Below are 19265 nucleotides of genomic sequence, written 5' to 3'. Positions count from 1 at the left end.
ACAGGACGCTTGGCTCTCCGTGCAAGGTATCACGTCAGGAAAAACAATGCAACAACCTCCCTGTCCCCGAGTGGCTGGATGGACGCTTGCTTTCTCCTGCAGGGCCCGCCATGCAGCCTGACAGGAACGTCTGGTGACTCTCTACCAAATTCCCTAAGGCTTTTTAGCACTTAAATCGCAAAATCTGAGCCTAGGTTCACAGCAGGTAGGTATGGCTGGCCTAAGTGCCTGTTGGGGAAAAAATGATCTCTAATCCCAGCAGAGGCTGAGGAGCCTCCCTCACAAATCCCACCTCCACTTAGAACACCCCGCAGTTGAGCTTGTCATGCATAATGTTCCACTTTGGGGGCAGTTCTCTAAGCACATCAATCCTCCTTTAGCTGCTAAGGACTTAGAGAACAGCCTTAATAGCGTAAGCAAGAAGAGGCCTGCAGCGGCTCACCTGGCTGAGAACACCGGGGATGCAGGGGCTCCGGTGCCAAGGTTTGGTTCTCCGTAATTTTCATAATCTTTAGCTTACATCTCAGACAAGTTCTTCTCCACTAAGTGGAGGACCATCTGCCAAGCCCATGTCCACCCTCCTTGCTGCTGATCCGGGGATCTGCCCACTTGGCAGGAACTTTTGATGGGTTGTTGGGGTCAGCTGTCTACTCCTCAGACACAGGTGGTACAGAGGGGTGGGTACTATGCAGGCGGAGGCATGGTAGGGGACTTTGTAACCGATAGCGCCACTGGAACCATGTGGGACAAGACATGGGGAAGCCAGTAAGAGATGGCCCTTGCTCTTTTTGGCTGAAGGTTTAGACATGCATCAAACTGCAAACCAAGAAAGTGACCATAAAAAGCTGCACCTTGGAAGCTCTGCCTCTGTTTCCATACCTCACACTTAATGGGAAGTCGGTAGTGTTCTGAGCTAAGACGGGATCTGTCGTGGGTCCCACTCTGCCCTTATACACAGCTTCCTCTTATACTCCGGAAGCTCTCAGAGAAGGGGCTAGAACCATAATGTCATAGCTACTTTCCTCACTGTTTAGACAAAATCCCCCACAGAAGGAATTTAAGGGAGTAAGGGTCTATTCTGGCATACAGTTTGAGGGCACACAGTCCATCACTGAGGGGAAAACTTGGTGGCAGGAGCGTGAGGCAGCCGCACCCTCAATCAGAAGGAGGTGAACATTGGTTCCTGGCTTGCTTTCTCCTTTCTGTCCAGCCCAGGAATGGTACCCACATTTAGAGTGGGTCTTCCTGCCTCAATTAACCCAATCTAGATAATCCATCACCGACATGCCAAGTGGCTTGTCTCCTTGGTGGTACTACATCCTGCCAAGTTGGCAGCATTAACCATCACCCGGTGAACTCTGGATCTCTCCCCTTTCTGTTCTGGAGAACTTGTTGAGACACCTCCTTCAGATAACATGGGCCTCAACTGCTCTCCTTGTGAGTGTAATACTTGGGGAAGTAATAAGTGAGTCCCATCATATGGCCTATGGGATATGACTGTCACGAGATGAGAAGAGACATTTCATGGTTAGGTAAGCACGGACAAACTCTTGCTTAAACAAAACCAGTGCAGCTTCCTTACAAAGAACTCAGAGTTTTTATTAAACTAACGAAATCCTGTGTCTTTCCCAGAAGCAGAAAAGAGTGTCGTAACATTTCCCTAAACACTTTGCTCAAGAAGTTCTCTTGGAGTGTCACCAGGAGATCCCATGTTCTGTGGGAGACCCCTGGGGAGGAGAAAAGCGGTGGGACCTGGGGCCAGAGCTTCTGGTTTAGCTTTCTGCTCTGCTGTCTGGCTGTGCTGTGTCCTTTCTGTGGAGAAATGTTTGCAGCCTCAGTTCCCACGCCTGTACAATGGAGCCGTTACTATCAACGACTTTTCTGCTTTGTTCTCTCCAGCTCTGTGAGAGAGGGCGTCAGCAGAAGGCCTGGCCTCAGGGAGGTGTCCTCAGATGACATGGCTCTCATAGCTGAACCATCAAATGATTTGAACATTGCCATGGTGGTGTTAGTCTAAGAGTGTGTCCCCACAAGGGGTCCCCAGGCACAGACCTCTGATCACCTTGGAAACTTGATGTGACAGGGTGGTGTTGCCTCTTCGTTTTCGTCCTCTACCCACCTTCTCCTCCTCCTGCTCCAACTTTACCTCCTAATCTTCCTTCTCTTGAGATAGGATCTCATTCTGTAATCCAGGCTGGCCTCAGGCTTCAAGCAATCCTCCTGCCTCAGTATCCAACATGCTAGGGTTACAGGTATGTCCCACCACACCCAGGCATTGTGCCAAGCATTTTAGGATTGATGCCTTAGGATGAGGCTCTAGCTCAGTCCGTAGAGTGTCTGCCCAGCACGTGCACAGCCCTGGGTTCGATCCCCAGCATCGAATAAACTAGATAACCCCAGAGCTTTGGAGGTAGAGGCAGGAGGAATTCAAGGTCATCCTCAACTATATAGTGACTTTGGGGCCAGCCTGGGCTACATGAGACCCTGTCTTTAATAAGACTGATTTCTCCATCTGTCACTGGGAACATTAAGAGTGGGGATGGTCAAGGGGTTCTGATCAACTAGTTGGGGATGTGTATAGGTGAAGGGCAGATGTCATGTGAGCCAAGTCCTGGAAACGTAGGGGACACCCCTCTGTCTAGTGTCTATTGCTGTCTAATTGTTCTGTGACCTTCAGATTCTCAAGTTCGGAACCTTTAATGTATGATGTTACTACAACCTGAAATGCTACAAGCTTTATACACCCCAGTCTAAGACTGTAGGGGACACAAACAAGAATTCGTTTTTAAAAAGTTGCTGAATTTGAGGACATTGAATCCTTGCACGGTGCCAGCTATGGATAGCAGACAGGCAAAGAGGGCAGCTATTGGGGACCTGAGTTCAAACCTGCCCTTTGGTAGTCATCTTTTCCCAGCCACAGCTTCAGGCAGAGCCGGGAGCAGGCCACCCAGGAGCTGTCAGCCCTCTCCCCTGCTGACACTAGGGGTCCAGGCAGGGGTGACAGACAGCGACCTGAAGTGGCATCTGAAGCTGGTGCTGCTGCCATCACCACTTGTCATCAGCCATGTGTCTAAGGAACATAGTTTTGATTGATAAGAGCGTTTGAGCCATATCTCATAAGCGGTGACTTCACAGATGTTACTGAGCACCTACTACGCACCAGGCCCCTGAAAGCGTGATGAGGAATGACGTCCACATTCTCTGTTCTCTGTCCCCCTCAGTCTGTCTGAAGCACAGACTCACTAGAGAAAGTAACTGAAGGAGGTGGTCTTTAATTCCTCATTATAAACCAAACTCCCTGGAACACAACAAAGAAACTCAAATCAGAAACAGCAAGGGAAGATTAAAAAAATACACGCACAGTCCCATCATCTAGGGAAGGCCACCATGAACAGCTTCAAATGTTTAATTTCTTTTCAAAACAAAAGTATTTTCAAACATGCACTAAGACAGAATACTCATTTATCTTGCATTTCCACAAAAGGCACCATGAGTATTTTCCCATGTCATGAACTAGTCTTCAAAAATGCTTTCTGGAAGAGACGTGATTCAAAACAGCTGTGTTCTGTGTCATCCGGGGCACAAGCCGGGTTTGAAAGCGCCCATCTCCTGCTGCTGGCAGGCAGGTGACTGCAGAGTTACCACGTGATAAACAACTGAACAGAACATCCTTGTGGACCGCAGCTTTGTCCACACCGAGGGACATTTTCAGGTACACCACGTGAGGTGGAACCTCACTAGTCCAAAGGAAATGCGATTTAAAAAAAATACATATTTTTCTACTTTGTTCATTTGTGCAAGTGTGTGTAGCCTGGGAGACACTTGTCTCAGGCATAAAATTTCAAGAGGCACCCAAACCTCAATAATCAAGATAAGTGGTGTCTCAGCTAATGCTTTCTTGTTTGGGTGCCCGCCTCCAGCACAAGGCCAGGACCTGCATGACCTCCACCACTGAACTACCTACGCTCTAGATGGGATTGAAGTTAGGGACTGGGCAGACAGCTCCGCATTTAAAAGCATTTGCTGTTCCAGAAGAAGACCCAGATTCGGGCCCCACTGGGAGACTCACAACACCTCGGATCCATGGACTCCAAGGCTCTTCTCTGGCCTCCTTAGTCATCTGTGATTAGGGACGGCATACAGAACTGAAACGGCGGGGAAAGAGGTTCCCAGACAAACGCCAAGTGTGAGCGGTGGGCAGGTGCGTCTGATTGTCACACACTTCGTGCATATTTGGAGAATCACACTGCATGCCGTAAATGAAGTGTCGATGAAAATTAAAGTATTTATGCTAAAAAGCTAGGCATAGTTAACAATAACGACAGCAAAAACACTTCAGAAAGAAGAACCGTTCCTTGTGGGGTCACTGCGGGGTAAAACAAGAGGATACATACATGAAGTACTGGGTGCCTGGTACCTGGGACCTGATAATTTAGACATGGGCAAAGGAGTGGCTCCCTTTTCTGCTTATCGCAAGAGAGTTGGTCAATGTCCCTAGAACAAAAGACGAAGACAAACAAGACCCGTGTAGAGCTCTGCATAACACAGGAGCCAAGACCACAGACCCAGTGACCCAGAGTGAACCACCCATTTTAAGGCTTCGGTTAGGTGAAGTCACAGAGACAGGATGTAGGCACTATGACAAGACAAAAAGGGTATGTGTTCACAGGAACAGACTTAAGGGACAGAGCAGGGTCTGCACGCTCAGATGCCCCCCATCTCTCAGTGGGACTGGCTCTCCTTCCTTCCAAATATGAAGCATTCCACTCTGTGGCTACGCGGGACACTGGGATTGGCTCGAAGAATTGAGCCAACAAAACGTAATCCTTGCCCTTGGGAAGTGTATGATCCAAGGACATCAGGCAGCAAACTCACGGCCTCAGGCAAGCAGTGACTGACGATGGAGTTGGGTTTTGTGAGGTGAATAGGAGTTTGCTGGGTAAAGAAGACAACAGAAGCTGATGCAGAGGCCAGAAGAGACAGAAACGGAGTCGGTTGTGTGCTGGCTCCCGCTGGGAGAGTCTGGGCTCCAGCAGACCTGTCTCCGCCTTCAGAAAAGACTCCACTGAGCTCCCCACAGCTGCCATGAGAGCTCACCCTCACTGTCGGCCTGCCGCCTGTGGGCCAAGGTGCTGAGTGGCTAAAAGGACTTGATCCGGGAAACAGAGGGGGAACTAAAGGGTAATTAATCCAACAAAAGCCAAACTTCAGAGTTCCGGGAAAGTGGGAAAAGAGATGGCATTGCTGTGTTTCTTCTGGAAAAACAAAAACCAAACGCCTCTCTCACTGATTCATCTCCCTTGCTGTCCATCCAACAAGCTGTCCCTGACATTTGGAGATGGACACTCCCGGAAGTCCTCTGAACCACATCATCTCAGAACCAGTGCGGCTCTGATCCTTTCACCTTCTGGCTCCCTACCGGGACCTTGCCAATACTCCTCTGTCCACCAGGGCCTCCAGAGGAGGAGAGGGTCCTGCTCTACTCACTTCCCCAGAACTAGGGACCAAATGCAGCGTCAAACAGGTTCTGGGCAACCAGCCACTGAATCCATGCCATCTGGAGATGTCCCTCCATTGTGGCGAGGATGTCCCCTCCTCAGGGTGGCTCCCGTGGGAGGGCCTTCCCAGTTTCTCCCAGAATCTTCTCCGTTCCCTGGCTGTTCCCTTGACAGCACCCCCCACACAGCCTCTCCGTCTGGAAGTTACTGTGCTATAAACACTTCAATGAAGGAGCCTTTTAAAGAACCCTTTGAAGAAAGATTGCAATGTGACTGATCGCCCCTTAATTTATGGCTCTGGAAATCTGCATTTTCTTCACGTGGGCCTCCCTCGAGGTGGTGGTGGAAGTGGGGACAAAGACGGTCTCAGCTGTAGCTGAGCATCCTGCTTAGAAGCTGCAGATGTACGCTCTTTCCTACAGTAGTTATATTGTTTTAATGTCCTCAACAGCGAGGATACACAAGCAGGAGGGGCGGGGCGAGAAGAGGGAGTGGTGATGGAAGGAGCGTGAGCTAGGGAAAGGACCGGGCTCCAGTCTTGTACCTGGACCCACCCTCTACTGCCCTCCCTGCTTGCTCCCTTCCTCCCGCCCCCCAGACCAAGAGACAGGCGTGGGCGGATTTATGAGGCTGGCCCCTGTGGGAAGGATTGGGGGATAAATCTCAGCTTATGTACGAGCGTGATCTACATTTATTGTACTTAATGTGATCTTTAACGTGTCCAGCAGGGGCCCATAAATCCCTGCCTGGCTGCCCAGAGGCAGGACCCTGGCCTGCCTGCCCCTTACTGGGCGGGAGACTTTGCTGAGAGTCCCTGAGTCTGTGGTCTCCCCTTTTCTGGGGCTCCAGAGCTGGCTGAGTAACCAGAGCCTGGTTCCCTTCCTAGATGGGCTGAAGCCACATGTCCCCACAGAATCGCCGCTTTGGGACAGTAATGGCTCTTGCGTTTGGCTATCTGAATCCTGCGATCCCATCATGATCCAGAAAGGAGAAGAGTGTATAGTTAATATGACCCAGTTAGTCCTAGAGGAGAAAGAGCAGAGTGAGCTGTGATAGATGACCCTTGTGAGAGGCAGGGCACACGTGGTCTGTGGACACCCAGCTTGAGACTGTATAACGACATGCCCTTCAATGCTGTTGTCTTCTATGCTTTATATAGTGACCTACCTCAGCCTTCCCACGCCTACAAAGTTGCTTGCTCAATCTTGCAGAAACACTGAGTAGCAGGCTGAGCTGGGGACCGTACACAGCCAGCAGTCATCGGATCACCATGGTCTGGTGTGTGGGGACATGTGTTCTTCCCAAGAGCACTCATGCATGTGCATGTTCACAGCTGTGCTCTCGTGCCTACAGGCTTGCTTGGGTCCCCTGCTGGGGCTCCTGGCAGAGGCTGGAGGCTCTCTGGAGACACCATGGTGTATTTTAACCCTTTGGTCTAGTTCTCGCTTCACAGAGGGAAAGCTGACTCTGCTGCTGATCGTGTGTTTCTGCTTATCCTCTGGGCGTCTAAACGTGTGTTGAGGGTGGAGCGAGAAGACGCGTTCCAGGAGGGGAGTTGGGGACACCAGTCTCCCGGGAAAGACCCGAGCAACCTTCAGACCCAGCCGTGAAGCGACTTGTGGTGTTGCACACTTGTATCCTATCACTAAGTGGGCTGAGTCAGGAGAATTGCAAGTTCAAGGCCAGTTTATCAAGACAGGACTGTCCCATTACTGTGATTCTGTGGGGACATGTGCCAAACAGAACAGAACTGGCACTACAGCTGAAATCATTCTCTTCTCTGGGCTTGGGATGACTGCCCCACCCACCAGCAGCGAGTTCTACCCCAGGAAACACATCTGTGCACATAGCAATCAGTCTGCAGACATAGGGATGCATGTGTGAGGCCCGGGAGCATGAAGCCCTGTGGTTCCGTCATCAGAACTGCCCCTCCGAGTGGGGGAGTTCCATGTTTTTCTTGGGTGAATTTCTGGAAATGGTGTTGCACCTGTAATCGAAGTGAAGCTGTTGAGTGCTGTGTAATAAACGCCAGGGAACTCATTACAACTGCCGCCACCCCGTGGGATTTCACGGCAGGGTCACACTTCAGTGTGGTGTTATCTCAGTTCAACCCGGGCCCATATGTGTGGCAGAAACCTAGAGAACCAGGAGAGAGGGACTGGCGGTGGAGTTCCGTTGGTGGAGTGTTGGCGTGAAGCTCTGGGTTCAACACACAAACCAGGCATGGCGGCACACACCTGCAATCCCAGCGCTCCAGAGGCGGAGGCAAGAGGATCAGGAGTTCGAGGTCATTCTTGGCTACATAGAGAATTTGAGGCTAGCCTGCGATGCATGAAACCTTGTCTCAAAGAAAAAACAAACAAACCAAGAGAAAAAGAGAGAGGGAGGGAAGGAGAGAGAGATCCTAGAAGTTTATGCCTAGAATCCCAGCCCTCCAGGCATGAAGGCATGTGGAGGGTGAATTCAAATCTAGCTTCAACTACATAGTGAGAGCCTGTCTTAAAACAAAAACAAACAAACAAACAAACAAACAAAACAGGAAAAAAAGAGGGGCTATGAGCTGGCTCAGTGTGTGCCCTGCTCTCATTTTCTGACTGAAAGGTATGCAGGGGAGAAAGGCTTCACTCAGCTTACAGCTCCAGGTTACAGTCCAATGCTGGCAGGAAGTCAAGGCAAGAACTGGAAGCAGCCTCTCACATGCACAGTCAAAAGCAGAGAGAAATGGGTGCATGCATGCCCTGCTCAGCGGGCTTTCTCTACTGTTACACAGTCCAAACCAGGGTGGGACACCCTCCACCTTCTGGCTTGAGCTTCCCACATCAAAGAAGAGGACTGATGAGGACATTCCCCCACAGATAGGTCCAAAACCAATACGGTCTAGATGACAACCTCACCGGGACTAACTCTAGGCTGTGTGATTTGGCAAACTAACCACCGCAGTGAGTAAAGGTGCTTGCCAATGAGCCCGGGGACCCGCATTTGTTCCCCCAGAACCCATAAAGTAGAAGGAAAAAAACCAATTCCACAAAATGTTCCCGATCTCCACACATGTCCTGTGGCATGCATACCTACACATGGACACATACACTAAATGTAAACATTTTAAAAACAGCAACAACAACAAAAAGTCATAAAACCATGTGTAACACTTCTGCTGAGAGATAACTAATTTTTCATTTTTCTCAGTTACTTCTGTGTATGTGTACCCTTCAAAACTAGGATTGTTCCGTGAAATCTGATCTACCAGTGTTTATCCTCAGTATCTTGGGGATGTTCTTGCCTGATCTCCCGACTGCTGTCCGAGGCACCTGTGTCCTGTTTAAGCAGAAGGGATCGTTTGTTCTATTTATGAACAACCCTTGAGGCTAACCTTCTTCTCTGCCCATGATGAACTGCTTAGATTAAATTCCTAGAAGTGAAATTGCCACTCAGGGGTTGGGCCACTTGCTAAGATTTCCCATAATTCTTAAAGAATTCTTTTCTATACAACAGGGTGGTCATTTTGGTCAAGGACATAAAAACCCAGCTATAATGAGAAGGGTTTTGTCAATAAAGGAGGAGTTTGAGAGTGACAACCCCCCCCCCAAATGTGAGGGGCTAAGGCCAACAAAAAGAGACAACTAAAGACATTCTGTCACCTTTCATCCTTTGCAGAGGACAGGCCTGGCTGGCTGCCACGTGGTGTCCTGTCCCTAACACGTCTGAAATCTCGGTGCACAGGGTGCGAGCTGAATCAACACTGTTGGGCAAACAAATATTTGTTGAAGGGACTAATGTTTGTTGAATGTCCAGAAGTTTGCTGGTTGAACAAACGTTTGTTGAAAGAGCACTATTGTTCTTAGAAACACGGCCGCTGACTCATGGGCTGAGTTCCCCTCAGCAGGGCCACTCCGGGGTTGACAAGAGCCTCGGCTTGCCCGACCAGCAGCTCTTGAAGGCAGGATGGTGTTGCCATCTCTACTACCCAGGGTGCATCCCAGCTGCCTCTCCTCTCTGCACTCTCTGTCACAGGAGTGCTGGGTAAGTGAATTAATGACTCGCTTTTAGATTCCCACTCAACAGCCCGCCCTTCAGTGAGGTGTGGCGAGGGGGCTGAAGGCACCGACCACGCTTCTGCTGCCGCAATGACAGAAATAGCAGGACTGCTCTGCTTTCTTTTTTTCCCCTCCAAGCAACCCCCTTTCTTTGTGCTGCCTCCTCTTCAGGCGAACCCCTGGGGTTCCATAGCAATTTAAGAATCTTTTATAATCGTCTCATCTCAAGCCCTGACTAACCAAGGGGCGCCACACATGGGAGCCATCATGCTCAGCACTGGGAATTCCCTCCAGAGCAGAGTTGCTTTGCCCAAGAAACCTAGTAAGGGAGAGCCTGGGTGTGACTCAGTTGGTAAAGGGTTGACCTTGCAAGAATAAGGACCCGAGTTCAATCCCCTAGAATCCACGTAAAAAACAAAACAAAACAAAAAAAAAAAAACACACACACACACACACACACACACAGAAGACAAATTAAATCTGCTCATAGTGATGCACTTGTAATCCTGATGCTGGGGAGTGGAGAGAAACGGATCCCAGAGGCTCACTGAACAGCTAGCCCGGTCTATTGGTAAGTTCCAGGCCAATGAAAGAGTCTGTCTCTAAAAATAAGGTGGACAGCCAAGGTTGACCCCTTACCATGCCATTTCTGCACCTCCCTGCAGAGAGAGCAGAGCAATGTTGACATTGTGTATGTGGTGCAGGCCCTGGGGAATATGAGGACTCTGGAGTACAGTGCTTGTCCCCAGCTCCCCCTAAAGAAGTGGTTCTCAACCTTCCTAATGCTGCGACCCTTTGATACATTCAGTTCCTCATGTTATGGTGACCTCTCAATCATAAAATTATTTTCATTGCTACTTCATAACTGTAATTTTGCTACTGTTGTGAATCATAATGTCAATATCTGTGTTTTCCGCTGCTCTTTGGGGGGTCGTGACCCACAGGCTGAGAACTGCTGCTCTAGTCTAACTGTGGCCGTTCTTGAAACCCATCTGTCCCCTTAGGGTTTAGACTTGATGCCTGTGCTAAAAAAACAGTCCTATTTCCCAGAGCAGAGGAGAGGAGGGCCCCAACAGGCCATCATATGACCATGTGCTCCCAGACCTGTGTGCCCACTGTGTGCTCACAGGTCTGTGTGTACCCTTTCATGACTGTGTTCACAAGCTTGATTTGGGGTGCAATTAATTGCAAAGTTAATCTCTACAACCAAGTATCATGATGTTATCTTTAGTTCTTACAAGGAAGAGGATGTATTTATTCATTCATCATCTGTGCATTCATTCTTTTTTCAAGATTTATTTGTTTTATTTTATGACTGTTTTGCTTGCTTAATGTACATGCGCCATGTGTTTGCCTAGTGCCTGAGGAGATCAGAAGAGCACCCTCAGATCATCTGGAAATGGAGTTACATTACGGAAGGTTTTGAGCCACCAAGTGAGCACCGGGAGCCAAACCCAGATCCTTTGTAAGAGCAACATGTTCATTCATTCATTCATTCATTCATTCATTCATTTTTGAGACCTCTGTATGTTTGTTTGTAAAGAGTCATGGCTCTGCCTCTCTACTCAGCCAATCACAGGTTCCAGACAGAGGAGGGACACAGAGGTATGGGTTAACCCTGCCTGGTCCCTGCTATGGAATGATCATTTTGTACATTGTGAATAAGTATTATTCTCATTGGTTTAATAAAGAGCCAATTGGTCAATAGCTAGGCAGGAAGAGGTTAGGTGGGAGAGCCAGACTAAAAGAACACTGGGAAGAAGAAAGGTGGGGCCACCAGCCAGACATAAATGAACATGCTGTGCTGAAAAAAGGTACCGCCATGTGGTAGAGGGTAGATAAGAAATATGGGTTAATTTAAATTGTAAGAGCTAGTTAGTGATATGCCTAAGCTATCAGCCAAGCATTTATAATTAATAATAAGTCTCTGTGTGATTATTTGGGAGCAGGCTGGCAGGACAGAAAACTTCACCTATAAATTGCACCCAAACTCTGGCAATGGATATCCATACAAAACCTAAAAAAGCTTAAAGGTTCCAAACACATAGAAAAACAGAGTCAAATATAGCTTCCTAGTCTCACAGTCTCATGCTAGCCACAGTACAGAGACTAGACTTCCAGCAGCTGCCTGCAGTATGGAGCCAGCTGCCAGCTGCCATGCACTGGTGCCATGCACTAAGCTAAGCCACATCAGTGGCTGACATACCAGTTTAAAGTTCATTTCATGTGATCAGAAAAAAACTACAGATGCTCAATAAAGACAAATCCAGATGGAAAATAAATCTCTAAATGGATTACAGTGTCTTAAAAAATGTGTGTAGGCTTGGGAGAGAAAAGTGAAAGGTATAGACAGTAATAGAAAAAAAATCTTAAAAATAATAAAATCTTTAAAGAAAGAATAAAGTAATATAAAGGAAAAAACACATAAAGATGAAAAATACATGGGGAGTCTGGATTCTGTATGTTATTGTGTTGTCTTTAGATTTTCTTGATTGCTGATGAACAGAAAATAGCTGCTGACAGACAGGATTATGGGGGCTGCTGGAAAAACCAACCTATATTTTTAAAAGTGTCTTGACTTCAAAATGGAAGTCAAAAGATGTGTTGCTTTGGAGAAGAGGTTATGCTTTTATTTCCACAAAAAATTAAAGGCTGTGGATTCCTTCCAGATTAATAGAGATCAGACTTGATTGAAAAAGACCCCTGAAAATCCTGGCTACAGACATAAAGAAATAAACCTAGAAAAACTAAAAGACACATAACATATATTTTACCTGCTCAAACATAAAACAAAAAAAGTCATCTTTGACTGGCTTGTGTACATCGCACAGTCCATACTTGTGTTAATGCAGATTTGTATGTTACTTTTGAAAGTTTATGTATTTTTAGAGCAAGAGGATCAGACACCAATAAAAATGGATGGCTCAGTTGCTCCAACATCTTAGAGCACCTCTGTTGCAGTTTCCTCAGAGTTCTGCATCCAAAACAGCTTCAAGGCTGCTGGCTGAGATGGCCCAGCCTCATTGACTACTCCAGCCAAGACTTAACCATTAGCCTGATTTTCTCAAGGTTCCCCAGAGATGCCAATGCCCCCAGACAACAGGAAGCAGTCTAGAGAAAACAGCACTCACATTTCCAAAAGATGGGTTATGGATGTTTGTCATCATTAAGCAGGGTTGGTTACAATTGTTATTGGTCATAGTTAGGAAAAAAGCTAAACAAAGAAGTAAAGTTCAAAAATCCCTTTCTAAAGGAAAAAAGGGGGATAGGCTATAGAAATGATGAGATAAAAGTGTAGATTACTATATCTAATCCAAAAATCAACTATTAATCTCAAAATATTTTACACGGGTATGGATTTTATTGATACAAATTCAAAGTTATTTTTATTATACTGTATGTATGTTTCTACTCTTGTTTAAGGTATTATACTTATACAGCTCATTTTAAAATGTAATGTATAATTAAGAAATACAAGTTAGTTAGTAATCTATAATAATCAAACATGTAGTCGTAGTAGGTACATTTTCAAGGTTAAACAGATATTTTTAGATAGGTAGATGGTCTACAAACACTTCAAAGACCTACAGAACATGACATTTAAAATGTTTTAATAATCTGAGACTTTTCATGACAGTGAGAAATGTCTGCTCCTGACAGCACCAATCTACTTCAGAGAAGATGATGGGCATTGAAGAACCTCCGTATGGAGTTTACTTTCTTTGTGGAAAAAGCTAGCCACTGGGCAAAGAAACTGCCCTTGCTCAATTGCTGGTGTTATACTGTCCAAACTGGACAAGCAGGTCACACAAAAAAGTGACTGCCAAACTTTGCCAAGACAAGATAGAATAGTCCCTCAAAATTCCTGCTTCACAGAAAAATCTGTCAGATAAACTAGGCCTGTAGTCCAAAGATAGATGCTCAAACATTACAGAAGAACTTTGAATGACTGTCCAGGCACCCAGATGTCCCTGTCATTAGGGTAATATTATACCCTTCTGGGGTCTTTGATGGAGTTAAAGACTAAATAATTAGACTTAAAGTTTTCCTTCATTATGATAAAAGGTAAATTAGGTATAAAACTTTAAACTCACAAGGATAAGATAGATAATAGAGTATTTTCTCTAATTTTGCCTAATACAAATGGGCTGGATATTGTAACTGTAATTTTTACTTGATAACTGTTTTTGTTACACATAGTTTTACTATGTTAAAGTTAAAACCTTCCTTTTTAATTAGATTTAAAAAAGGGGAAATGCTGTGGAATAATCTTTTTGTACACTGTGAATATGTATTACCCTCATTAGTTTAATAAAGAACCAACTGGCCAATAGCTAGGCAGGAAGAGGTTAGGCAGGAAAGCTAGACTGAGAGAATGCTGGGAAGAAGAAAGGTGGGGCCACCAGTCAGACACAGAGGAAGCAGGAGATAAACATGTCATGCTGAAAAAGGTGCCATCATGTAGTAGGGTGTAGATAAGAAATATGGGCTAATTTAAGTTGTAAGAACTAGTTAGTAACAAGCCTAAGCTATTGGCCAATCATTTATAATTAATAATAAGCCTCCATGTCAATTGTTGGGGAGTCGGTGGTCTCGATGAAAAATCCCATCTACAGGTCCCCACTCACCAGGGTGACTGTCCCCTCCTTGTTTTTGGCTTCTAGTCCTGCTGACAGACTCTTGGGTGGCAACACCCTCCTATTTTAACAATATAACATGAAGATCACCTGTTCTAACTGCAACATGGCACCTTGGATTAGATAGGGTCCTGAACAGAACACATGGAGACAACCTGTGGGAATCTGAGGGAGCCTGTGACACAGCTAACAATGTTGTCCCCATGCCTTAGTCTTACTTTTGACAATGGACTGAGGTCACAAAAGGGGTTGGCATGAGGGAATGTGAAGGTGAGTGGGGAATGTGTCTAAAGGTTACTTTACAAAAATCTTCTCCTGGTCCTGTGTCTCTCCTTTTGTGAGACAGGACCTTGAAATCCAGTTCAATCTGCCTTGAACTTGCTGTGCCCCCACCCCCACCTCCTGAGCACTGGAATTGTAGGCATGTCCCCTCCCCATCACTTTGTTACTTCACCACAAACCTCCTTCCCACAAAGAACCATCCACCTGCTTGCCTCAAGTTTCTCTCCAGTTCTTTCTGAACTCATGTCCCAGCCGAGTTGTCCCAGGCACGGGGCCTCTGATGCTCATGTCAGTGACTTTAGGGCTGGGCAGCGGCTCGGTGGTAAGAAGGCTTGCTCTAAAAGCCCGAGGACCCAAGTTCCAATTCCCTGCCTCCACGTGAACCTGTGCGTGCCCGTGACACTGGCACTGGGAGAGGAGACAGGTGGATCCTGAGAGCTTGGTAGCCTAGCAGAACGGTGAGCTTATGGGTCAGTCAGAGACTGAGCTCATCTCAGGGCAATGTAGTGGAGATGGGAGAGTACACTAGATGCCTGATCCGGCTTCCACATGTGCACCCAGGGCACGCACATCCGCATCCATACCACACACACACACACACATGCACACAGACACACACACACATGCACACAGACACACACACACACACTCACATGCACACAGACACACAGACACACACACACACACACACATGCACACAGACACACACACACACATGCACACAGACACACACACACACACACACATGCACACAGACACACACACACACACACACACACACACAATTGTAAAGTGTTCCCCCGGTTCTCCAGGCTCACCGTCCTCAGCTCAGCTCAGCTCAGGCTTCCAGCGGCTGTTCTCTGTCATCTTGTCACTGTCTTTCTTCTTCCTGTCCTACATAATTACACTTGCCTCAGTTCCCAGGCCTCTTGGTGTGATGGAGCGAGGATGCAGGCTCTGGACCACTCGCACTCTCCTTACCTGGCCGCATCCTACCACCTCCAGGCTCTTCTCTTCCACCCTCTTTAGCCCATCCTCCAATTGGCAGCCAAAGGAGCCTTGAGAGCACGTCCTGCCAGGTAATCCTCATTTCTAATGATTTCTGACCTTCACATGAACAGCCTAAGTCCTTTTGACAGCCCCAACAGATCCTGTGTGACCTGGTCCCCCACTTCTCTGACCCCACCTTCTGCCCTTCATTCTACACTCTGCTCCAGCCACGTCTGTCTTCCCGTTCTTCAAGCACAGTCCTGTCCCAGGGCCTTTGCACATGACATTCCCAATGCCCATTGTTTTCTGTCACCCCACTTTCTCCAAGGCTTTGCTCAGCGATCCCCCTCTCTGTGAGGTCTTGCTGAAGACCCTTTATAAACTGGTAAGGCACCCCCCTCTGTCTCTGTGTAGGCTTCTCTGCGGTGTCTCAAGTGCACGTGTCTGCTTGTGTTCTTTCTGTGTTGACTGTGTCTCAGTGTAGTCAGCAAGTCCAGAATGACAGGGCTTGGTAGGAGAACAATTAAAAGAAATAAAAATCAAGGACTGGCCGGGCGGTGGTAGCGCACGCCTTTAATCCCAGCACTCGGGAGGCAGAGCCAGGTGGCTCTCTGTGAGTTCGAGGCCAGCCTGGTCTCCAAAGCGAGTACCAGGAAAGGCGCAAAGCTACACAGAGAAACCCTGTCTCAAAAAACCAAAAAAAAAAAAAAAAAAAAAAAAAAAAAAAAAAAAAAAAAAAAAATCAAGGACTGGGGAGATTGTTCTGTCAGTGAAGTGTCTTCAGTGCTGACTGGAAGACTTGAGTTCACTCCCCAGCACCCATGTAAAAATCCAGGTTTGGCAGTATGTGCCTGTAATACCAAGATCAGGGAGGCAGATACGGGAGGAACTCTGGTGCTCACCGACAGCCAGTCCAGCTGAACAATGTGAATTCCGTGTTAAGCGAGAGATCCTGACTCAAAAAATAAAGTGGAGTACAATAGAGGCACTCTGTTTTGCGCGTGCGCGCGCGCGCATGTGCGCGCACACACACGCATGCACGCGCACACACACACACATACACACACACTGGCTTGAATGATTTAGGCCCTGCTGGCTCTGGAAGGCTCTCCCGTGCCTGCGGCAGCTAGGCCAATGGGCTTAGAGGTGGCTTCATCTCTCAGTCCATCCAGTGGCTCCCCTGCAGGTGTGCATGTGGGTCCACAGAAGGAGGTGCGAGAGTATGCAGACGGCTCCCAGGCTCAGGGGTCCCACGGTGGCTGGGGGAGTCTTCTGCCCTCTAAGGATCACTGTGCATTCCCAGGGTGAACATAGGTCTGGAGGGGAGGTCTGCGAGGGTGGAGGCATGGAGGCTGTGCCCTCCTCACTCCTCTTACCCACCTCTGCCCGCCTTGGCTGGGAACTCTGCTGGGGTTCTAGTTGGGGAGTGAGGGCCTGGGAACTGTGCCTGTCCATGTTGGCCTGGCTCTGTACTCGTCCCTCCTTAGGTCTCTTCCTCTTGCCACCCGCTTCTCCCATGCTGTCCCTTTGTCTTCTAGCATCTCCCCTTCTCTGCTGCGCCCTCTGCTACGTGCTCTTAGTGAGTCTCCCTGTTTTCCACCTTTGCCTTTCCCGAACACCTGCCCCGCTCCTCTCTCAGCCTCCCTCACCCTCTCCTCCTCTCAGCTTTCTTTCTGCCCTGTCTGTCTGTCTGGCCAGTTGTATCGTCTCTCTCTCCTCACCTGCCTGTCCTGGGTCCTCATCCCTTCCTCACCAGCCCCGTCTGTCCTCATCACCCTCTTTGTCTCCCTCAGCTTTCCGGGAAGGCGGTGGTGATTTATGAGCTGTGGACAGGGCCAGCTGCGGGTGCGGGAGGCCCCGATTACGGTTTCCCGGAGGAAGCTGCCTGCTTGGGATGGCAGAGTGACAGCGTTTACAGAGCAGCTCCAGCTCGGAGCTCGCCTGTCAGCCCGAGACGGATGGAGTGCTGGAGAAGGCCCGTTACTTCATTCACACCTCTGCGGGCAAACAATAAAACACTTACGCACGGCCTTGACACGGGCAGCGGCCTCCCCAAGAACATTCCCAGCCGGGCCCAGGGGCCAGAGCTTGGGTAGCAGGGACAGGTGGTCCCAGGAATTCACCAAGTCCCAAGCAAGCCCAAAGCCTCCAACCTGGCTCCTGCTTGGGCTCTGAGGCTGTACCTGGATCAGCTAGCTGCTCCTTTCTCTGGGTCTCAGTTTCTTCATCTGGGAAGTGGGATGTAATAAAGGGAAAAAATGCATATAAATTGGAGAGTACCACATAAAGTTACCATCAGCACAAGGTGAACTGTGACATCTCTTCTAACCTGTGCCTTCAAAAGAAGGTATCCAAGCCAAGGTGGCCAAGGGCCATGCTGGAAGGTGTCCACCCTTTTCCTGGAAACCCCTTCCCTTACTTAGGCACTCAGTTCTAGAACAACCGTTCACATGGACACATCACACAGGATCAGCTCACCCGGACAGGGAGAGGACAACAGCATCCAACACGTGCACCCAGGCCTGCTGTGAAGAGGTACAAGCTGCAGATGGCTCCCTTACCAAGTGAGGAAAAGGATTTGCCACCTCCTCAAACGTCAGGGTCGTCAACTGTGAGATGGGACAGATGCTGCCTGCCTTTAAGGGTGGCTGGGAAGATTAACGGCGAGGATTCAGATCCCATGATCATTAATTCAGTGAAGAACCTACTGTGTGCACAGCAGGGGCTCCAGGGAGGGTCCAGGAGCCCTGTTCTTGAGGCCTACAGAGAGGGGACCTTCAGACTGGGATGCTGGAGATGATAGGGTGAAGTGTGGGGTGGAGTTGGGGTACCCATGATCTGGTAGGTCAGGGAGGACCTCTGCCTGCCACTTGGCTTTTCTGTCTGAGGAGCACATCTCTTCAGGCTCCTCCGTCTTCATGCCTGCTCACAGGCCAAGGAGGCCACAAGCTCCCTCCTTCAGCATCAGCCAGGAGCTGAAGTCCCCTCCTCCCTCCCTTCAACCTGGCCTGGCCTCAGTGTCCCCTTACTCTTGCCCAGCCCTGCCAGCCTAAGGTACAAAACAGGGTGTTTGCTGGCCCTTGAGGATGAGGTCAAGGAACAAGGAATCTTCCACCCTTGCTGGGTCACAGGACACAGGGTATCAGATGTCACAGCCAGTAAATATGACAAGGATCGGATCCCCAGGGGAGCAAGGTGGCCTGAGGGCAAGGTGTTATGACCCAAGAGTGTGTCTTGCCTTCAGCATAAGGACTCTAGCAGGGAGCAGCTGACCCTCAATATATCCACATCCTGAGGGGTCTTCTAGGAGCCAGGGAAATGGTTTTGGTTCCTTCTCCTGAGACCTCCCATCTGAAGGGTGCCCACTGAGGCCCCCAAATAGCCAGGCAGCAACAGAAAGAAAGGGAAGTGGCCAGGCTAGAACCCTGTAGCTGGAGTGGAGCCCAGGGTGTGTGCCGATCTGGAGCTGCCAAGCAAGGTGAGCAGCATTCAACTTCCCACAGCTCAGGGAAGGCAGAGAGCCTCCTTGGAGAAGATGGCTGAGGTGTGGAGCCTGGAATGAAAGTCCAGCGTGCTGGCACTCTGAGAAGTCAGAGTCAGGCCGCAAGTTCAAGAGCTACACAGGGGGGCAAGCCTGGGGAGGGCAGAGGCTGTTCTAAGTATTCCTGGCTGGGCAACAGGGATCTGGGATGCAAACTCCTGCTAGCTTACCCCTGGAGCATCACAAGAGATTCCAAGGTTCAACACATGTGAGACTGGAGAGATGTCTCAGTGCTGTTCTTTCAGAGGATCTGAGCTCCGTTCCCAGCACCCACAACTGCCTG

Source organism: Peromyscus californicus, unplaced genomic scaffold, assembly GCF_007827085.1.
Source record: "Peromyscus californicus insignis strain IS unplaced genomic scaffold, ASM782708v3 Scaffold_5__1_contigs__length_169319896, whole genome shotgun sequence".
NCBI lineage: Eukaryota > Metazoa > Chordata > Mammalia > Rodentia > Cricetidae > Peromyscus > Peromyscus californicus.
The sequence above is the reverse complement of the archived record's forward strand: the minus strand, read 5'-3'. Positions refer to the sequence as shown.